Here is a 7,957-nt window from a genome sequence, read left to right as displayed (position 1 = left end):
CTCACAGGAGCTGGAGCCAAACTGTCTCTGTGATTAGATTTACTGTGTTTTAAAACTCAAAAAGGAAAAGGGTATGTAAAACAAACAAACAAATAAGCACCTCAGGACACCCTATGCCTCCCAACATTAAAAGAAATTTTATTGGTGCATTATAATTATACATAATAGTGGGATTTGTTGTTGTATATTCATACATGAACACAGTATAATTTGTCATTTTCATTCCCCAGTACTTCCTTTTTCCTCCCTTCCTCCTCCCCCTGGTCCCCTTCCTTTGCTAGTCTCTCTTTTATTTTCATGAGATCCTTCACTTCTTTTTCTTATTTCTCTCTAGCTCCCCCATTTTTATTTTTTAGTCAATCATATCCTAGAAAGAAGGAAATGCTATTTGGAAGCACTGTTGTTTAAAGAAGTATACACAGCATGCCTTAGAAAAACACTTGGATCCATTTCCATCAGTTGATGTGGAAAAGTTTCAACACCAAAAGAAACAAGCACAAACAAGCAAGCAAACAAAGGTTAAAGTGCTCCTCCAATCCTGAGCCACTACAGAGGAGAGTGACTGTCCCCCACCTCCATGCAGCCGGGCTGCTTTCCTAAAGGCAGGTGAGTGACCAAGGAACTAAGAAGCCAACCAAAGCTTAACCTTGGAAGGTCCTCATCACAGAAGCAGAGAGATTTACCTACCTTTCAGCAGGGCCAACATCACTGAGGTTAGTATGGTAAATATTTTATGCAGAATTGGTTAGCAAAAATCTTGAAATTTACAGAGAAACAAATCTTTACTCTGGTCCTAAATCCAAAGATAATCCCTTGGATACCAGTTACTTAAATTTAATAAGCATTAGATTTTTTATTTGTGGATTGGAAATAAAATTAATAACACCTGCCTCATAGGTGTAATGGGTTTGTTGAATATAATTATTCAACAAGGTAACTGGCACAGGAGTAAGCCATCAATAAACTTTTATAATAACTTTTAGCAATCACGTTAGAGGAAAAAATGAAACAGATCCCCATTGGGGCAGCTGGATCATCACAGCTACTTGAGAACCAGTCTGGGAGGGGCTTCTGAAAAACCTTGCAAAACCCCACACATGCACAATTTCAGGTAGGTTTTTCCCTTAAGAATAGATGTAATATAAGAAATAGTAGGTGCGATGCACATAGACCTAGGCCACTGTATAACATATCTGACACTAAATTTAGTTTTAAATGTAAAATAAACAAATTTTAGTATGATGAATTTACCTTATTTCAACTTGTGTGCCTAAAAAGAGACTTTAATAATATTTTTCATCTCTCCCTATTTTAAATTTGCTAATTCAAATTAGTGGGAAATGTAACTGTACTGTTTACTCAAAAGCCACTTAATATCAGAGGCATAATAAGAAATGAGGCACGAGGGGTTACATTATAGTATTTCAAGATAAATACCCTAACAAGAAAACAGTAGAAATTGTAAAGCCAGAAACACTCAGAATTTAAATCATCAGGATTTCTTTTACAGCTGCAAAACCCATAAAAAGATAAATTTATCTGCAAAGAAACCTACAGAGGAATGCAAGATGATGAAAAACCAGTTGCCCCCACCCCCAACTCCCAAGACATTTGTTATGGTGGGAAAGAACACAAAGTCTTGACGGGAAAACCCCTTACCAACTGTCTGGGCAAAAGCCAAATTTCTAATAAAGATTTATAGATGTGCCTATAGGATTTGGATTCAAGCACTTATGCTATTGCCTCATGGAGGTAGACAAAATTCCTACCTAGGGACCTTGACTCCACATTCCACACTTAGAGCTAGATCTCTAATCATACACTTGTCCAAAGATCTCTGTAGGGCAATAAGGTTTTACTGCCACAATTCTGGTATCAGGAGCTGGAAGGGAGAGTTTCGATTTGGCTTTTGATTTTTACTGGAAAGAAGGATTTCTTTCAGCTTAACATTGAGGCTTATATCTTCAGTTATTCCTTTTTGAGCTTTCAAAATGGGATGTGAATGATATATTTAGATGGCAATAAATTATATTCATGGTGTAAGGCCCTGTGAACCTCATAAAATTCAAAACTAGCCTAAATTCTACACAGTTTCTTCCTCCAGAGGAATAAATATAATGCAAGGAATAGCATTCTCACAACATATAAACCTATAACATTGTGTGGCATTTCCTAGAACAAATGTTTGAATACTTAAAAAAAATAATAAACTGCTATAGCTTGAATACCCTTTTTTGCTCACCAAAACTCAATCTGAGGCTTGGTCCCCAATGTGGTGATACTGGGGCCTCTAAGAGGGATTAATGCTTTTCTTGCTAGAGTTGAGTTCTTGCATTGGTGGGACTGGGCTAGTCACACCTACAGTTGTTATAAAGTGAGGCCACTCTATGTGCTTCCTCTTCTGCCTCTTCAACATGTTCTAATACAGTCAGGGGGCCTTTGCAAGTGCCCTGCTATTGGAACTTTCCAGCTTGACAGAATCATGAGCGAACAAAACCTCTTTCCTTTATGTGTTAACCAGCATCAGGAATTCTGTTATTGCAGCAACACAACACAGAGTAAAATAATTTTCATCTGGGAAGAATTTTAAACTTAGGGGAAAGTTGCAAAGATAATATAGAAGAGTTGGACACAGTGGTGCACACCTGTAATTCCACTGGCTCAAGAGGCTGAGGCAAGAGGATTGAGAGTTCAAAGCCAGCCTCAGCAACAGCGAGGTGCTGAGCAACTCTGTGAGACCCTGTCTCTAAATAAAATACAATATAGGTCTGGGGATATGGCTCAGTGTTTGAGTGCCCCTGAGTTTGATCCCCAGTACAAAAAAAAAAAAAAAAAATAGCATGGAAAGATTTCATATACTTTTTACACCCAGTTTCTTCTGTTGTTGACATTACCAAGGTACATTTGTCAAAACTTAGAAACCAACATTGATACTATTAACTGACTGAACTCAAAAGGTTTTATTTAGGTTTCATTAGTTTTTCCACTGTGCCTTTTGTTGTTGTTGTTTTGTTGTTGTTCTTATTGTTTTAGAATCTAATCTAATATTAAGTACTTTTTAATTTGGGGAGGATTCATGCTATTTGAAAAATTATACAAACTAGTAACATTTTTATATCATGCTGTTTCAAATTTGCAAGGTATAAATTGATATGAAATGTACATGTACTTTGTATCCAAAGACTTTCCGTAGGTTTTTAACACAAGAATAGCTGAAGAATTAACCTCCTGCCGTGGTCCTAAGCCAGGTGTATTCAAATTGGAATGGCAGGTGAAACAGAGGGGGAGTATTTTGAACTGGGTTTCAGGGGAAGATTTCATTTGAAGAAAATCATAGCAGAGAAAATCCAGGGAAAACATTCAGAATAACATAAGGAATACTTAAAATGAATAAACAATCCCAAAACTGGATATGATCAAGTTTAAAAAAAATGTGAAATATTGCTTGGTGAGCACATGTTTTATATAGTTTAAACTTATTGCCGCAAAAAAAACCAAACACGTACAACTATGTAGTCATCTATATTGTAAAATATCTTTTTTTTTTTTATGTTGGAATTGAATCCAGGGGCACTCTTCTGAGCAATATCCCCAGCCCTAGGCCCTTTTATTTTTTTGTTTTGAAACAGGGTTTTACTAAGTTGCTGAGGCTGGAGCTGAACTTGTGATCTTCTTGCCTCTGCCTCCCAAGCCATGGGACCAAGCCATGGGATCTATCGGTATGTGCCACTGCACCTGGCTACAAAATATTCTTGATATGCTATTATTATTATCAAAATACAAAAGCCCTTATAAATCAAGAAGAGTGGATGAAGAGTATAGTCAATTTATGGCTTATAAGCATATGAAAATGTTCAAATTCATTTTCAAGGAAATGCAAACAGTTTTTTAAAGCTTGAACTGGTGATGATAATGCAGTGTGGATTGGTGTACAAAGAAAATGTATCTCATACATCTCCCATGGTAACAAAACAATGCAGCTTTTAAAAACGATGACATCTATATATGTGTTTCAGTTGTCTATTGCTGATTAATAAACTAATCCAAAATGTAATGGATTCCATCCACAGCAACTTCTTATTTCGCACATTCCTGTGAGTCGATGAGGCAGTCTTCTGCTTCATGTGATGTTGGCTGGGGTCACTCATGCAGCTGCACTCAGCTGGGAGCCTAGCTGGGGCTGGAACACTGAAGGCTTCCTTTCTTCTCCACATGGTCTTTCTTTCCATTTGGCCTCTCATCATTCAGGAGTCTTGCCCAAGGATCCTTCATGTCGGCTAGGTTCCAAGAAAGCAAACATGGAAGCTGATAGAGCTCTCAAGGACAAGGCCTGGAGGCAATGGATTGCTGGAGCCATTTGTACAGACTCATGAGAGCCAACTGTGCCTGTCTCTTCCCAATTCTGTGGTGAGAGATATCACATGGGTAGCTTGACATAATCCACGGTGGGGGCACTTATACCAAAGATCTTTGCAAATGCTATAAATCAGGGTGTTATGGTTTAGATCTGGACTGTCCTCCAAAAGCTCATGTGTTGGAGACAATACCTCAGTGTTCAGAGGTGGGCTTTTAGAAAATGACTGGTTTGTGATGGTTAGCCTCATCAGTGGATTAATTCACTGAATGGATTAATAATTTGGACTAATGGGTGATAATTGTAAGCAGGTAGGGCATGTTAGAAAGAGTGGGTCCCTCGGGGAATGTCCTTGGAAACTGACTATATCTTGTTGCTGGCCCCTTCCTTGTTCTCTCACTGCTTCCTGGCTGCCACAAACTGAGCAGCTTTTCACAACCACACCCTTCCTCTGTGATGCTCTGCCTCACTTCGGGCCCAGAACAACGGAGTAGGCTGACCATGGATTGAAAACCTCTGAAATGTTAAGCCAAAATAAATCTTTCCACCTCTGAGTTGTTCTTGTCAGGTATTTGGGTCACAGCAACATAAAGCTGACAAACACAGAGGGCTTTTAAATTTTTTTCATAGAGCTGGTTTTCCAGATCACTACCGCCTGAAAGCCATGCTGTATTACTTCTGCCGCTCTCTCTGTTTGTCCAAGCAAGTTACAACAAGGCCAGTCACAGTCTGGTGCAGGGGGGTGGAAACAGATTTCATCTCTTGTTTAGAGAAGTGGTAAAGAATTTGTGGCCATTTTTTAGTGCACTATCATCAGCCCTCTGGTTGAAATTGTTTATATTCTTTCTACATGCAAAATAATATGTCCCAAGATTTGAACAGTCTTGTCCCATTAAAGTTTCAGGCTTGAAGTCCAATATTTATGATCAATGTCATGTCCAGATGTGGAAGAAGTTCCTCTGGAACTGCTTCTTTTGATCTGGTCACCCATAAACCATTTTCTTTTTTCCCCCCTGTTTTTTAGTACTCGGGATTGAACTCAGGAATGCTGTACCACTGACCTACACCCCAAACCCTTTTTTAAAATTTTTTTATTTTAAGACACAGTCTCACTAAATTGTCCATGCTAGCCTTCAACTTGCGATCCTCCTGCCTCAGCCTCTCAAGTAGCGAGGATTAGGAGCATGAGACGCCATGCCCAGCCTTGAAGACCAAGTTTTGAGTTGGCTCCTCAATTGTCCACTCTCTTACCCCACACCAGGCATGTAGTGGTGAGGAAGGCACAGAAAAACCATAACAGACACTCCATTCAACCAGGGGTGGTCTGTGATAATTCTAAAATCTACTGAATTCATGTTGTCAGACCCTCTGTTCCTGGTTCTGGCAGCCTAGCTGGGGCTGAACTGTCCAGACTTCTCTGAGGCTTCTCTAGGTGCCCTGTCTTCACTCCAGCAGTCGCAGCTCAAAGTTCTTTATAACATGGCTGTTGACTTCCCAAGAGCAAAAAGAGAAACTGCCAGGCCTCTTAAAGGTTAAACCTGGAACTGAAAGAGCGTCACCATATCTAGTGGTGCCCGTTTTAGTAAATAGTCAGACAAGATGCCTCACTAAATTTAATTTCAGAAAACATAACAACAACATTTTTGGTATGTCTCATTTTTCTGTTTAACTGCATTCAAGCTTAATTGAAAAAAGGAAAAACTACTATTTTTCTATATTCCTTACATAGCATTTCTGACACCAATGCTGTGGGGTTTTTTCCTCCACACCAACCAATTCCCCAATTATTGGAGAACACCAACCCAATGTCCTACAATTTAACTCAGTTCTGACACTGACTACCACAGGTGAATGGCTCAGTCCCAATAAGACTTCCTGCACCAATGTCAAATTTCAGATGCCAATCACAACTGCTGGATCCTCTTATTATCCACAGATTTTGCCTGACTTGGCTACAAATCAGAGGTTCCCACAACCCCTTCCTTGGTTCAGAAATTTACTAGAATGGTTCAAAAACACAGAAAAAGTTTACTGAGTATTACTGGTTGATTAAAAAAAAATTAAAGGATACATATGAATGTTGGGATGGAAGAGATTCTAAGGGCAAGGTATGGGTGGGCTTCAGAGTTTCCTTTTCTCTCTGGGTTCGTCACTCTCTCAGCACCTCCATGTGTTCATCTACCTGGAAGCTCTCCAAACCCCATGTTTTATGGAGGTTCCATTACATAGCCAGAGTATGATTAATTAAATCATTGGCCATTGGTGACCCAATTCAATCTCTATATCCTCCCTCCCTGGAGACTAGGGGTGGGGCTCAAAGTCCCCCAGTCCTCTCATCACAAGCCCCATTCTTAGGGGCTTTCCAGGACATGAATCATTAATATAAACTCAGTTGTGTTGGGAAGGGGATTCTTATGGATAACAAAAGAGGTTCCTTTCACTTCTGTAACTCAGGAATTTCCAAGAATTTTAGGAGTTCTGTGCCAGGAATTGAGGGCAAGACCACATATCTATTTCTTGTTATATTACCATATCACAACTGGGATCAAAGTGGTAGTCCCACTCAGCCTGCTGAGTAGCTGGGACTACAGGTGCATGCCACCTTGCCTGGCTAGGTTAGTGGCTTGTTTTACAAGGAGGAGAGGAGTTCACAGTGGATACCTTTGAGACTAGCACACTAAAGAAAAGCCTTAAAAATGTGTATCTCACTACAAAATCAGTGTTTCTATTCTAAAAATATAAGCCAAATACAGCATAGGTATGCTCATTAACTGTTTATAATAGTAAAAAATAGGAAATAACCTAGATATAAAAAGAGAATGAATTAATTCATTCACAGTAAGTCCATATGATAGTATTATGTAACTGTTAAAAATGATGCAGAGGTAGGCATAATGGCACACGCCATAATCCCAGCAACTCTGGAGGTTGAGGAAGAAGGATCACAAGTTCAAGGCCAGCCTGGGAAACTTAGTGAGATCCTGTTTCAAAAGAAAAAGAAAAAAGGCTGGGGGCCCAGCTTAGTGGTAGAGCATCCCTGGATTCAATCTCCAGTACACCCCCTCTAAAAAAGTGATGTAGAACATTCGTTTATTTACATTTTCTCCTAAAAATACTTATAGTGGTCCTAATGTGTGCAAGGCATGTGTTGGACCCTAAGGATTCAAAAAAGAACATATCCCTGACTTCATGGATCTTAGAGACTAAAAGAGCAAGAGTGACTTTAAACTGATAACCACATATCTGACTAATTGTCTATGAGTGTGATAGTTACTATGAAGGAAACTGTGAAGTCCTCCTTCTTGTTTGAGGGAAAATTATTGGATGCAAATAAATCAACAAGAAACCTAATCTAATGGGGATTGGTTTAGGGGAGAGGCAGGAATAAAGAAAAAGAGTGGGGAAGAAAATATCAGGCAGACTGAACAGCAGAAGGATTCTAAATGTAAATTTGTTTACAGTGATAGATGGTCATTATATACAGTTAGTTATGAGATGTAAATAAGATATCCAAGTGGAGATGACAGATAGTATTTAGATACATAGGTTGGAAGCCTGGGGAAGGATAGGTTTGGATATGCACGTTTGAAAGTTCTAGCCTAT

At 39.2% G+C, this 7,957-nt stretch overlaps 1 long non-coding RNA gene across 1 annotated transcript; it reads left to right on the top strand.

Annotated features, from left to right (window-relative positions):
* The first annotated feature begins 568 nt into the window (after positions 1 to 568).
* On the top strand, positions 569 to 4,867 carry LOC125618895. The gene is made up of 3 exons (XR_007350268.1): positions 569 to 713; positions 3,630 to 3,719; positions 4,071 to 4,867. It is a non-coding gene; the product is annotated as an uncharacterized LOC125618895 (long non-coding RNA).
* The last annotated feature ends 3,090 nt before the right edge of the window (positions 4,868 to 7,957 follow it).

Source organism: Marmota marmota, unplaced genomic scaffold, assembly GCF_001458135.2.
Source record: "Marmota marmota marmota unplaced genomic scaffold, marMar, whole genome shotgun sequence".
Classification (NCBI taxonomy): Eukaryota; Metazoa; Chordata; class Mammalia; order Rodentia; family Sciuridae; genus Marmota; species Marmota marmota.
Note: the sequence above shows the minus strand (reverse complement) of the source record. Positions and strands in the feature narration are given on the sequence as shown.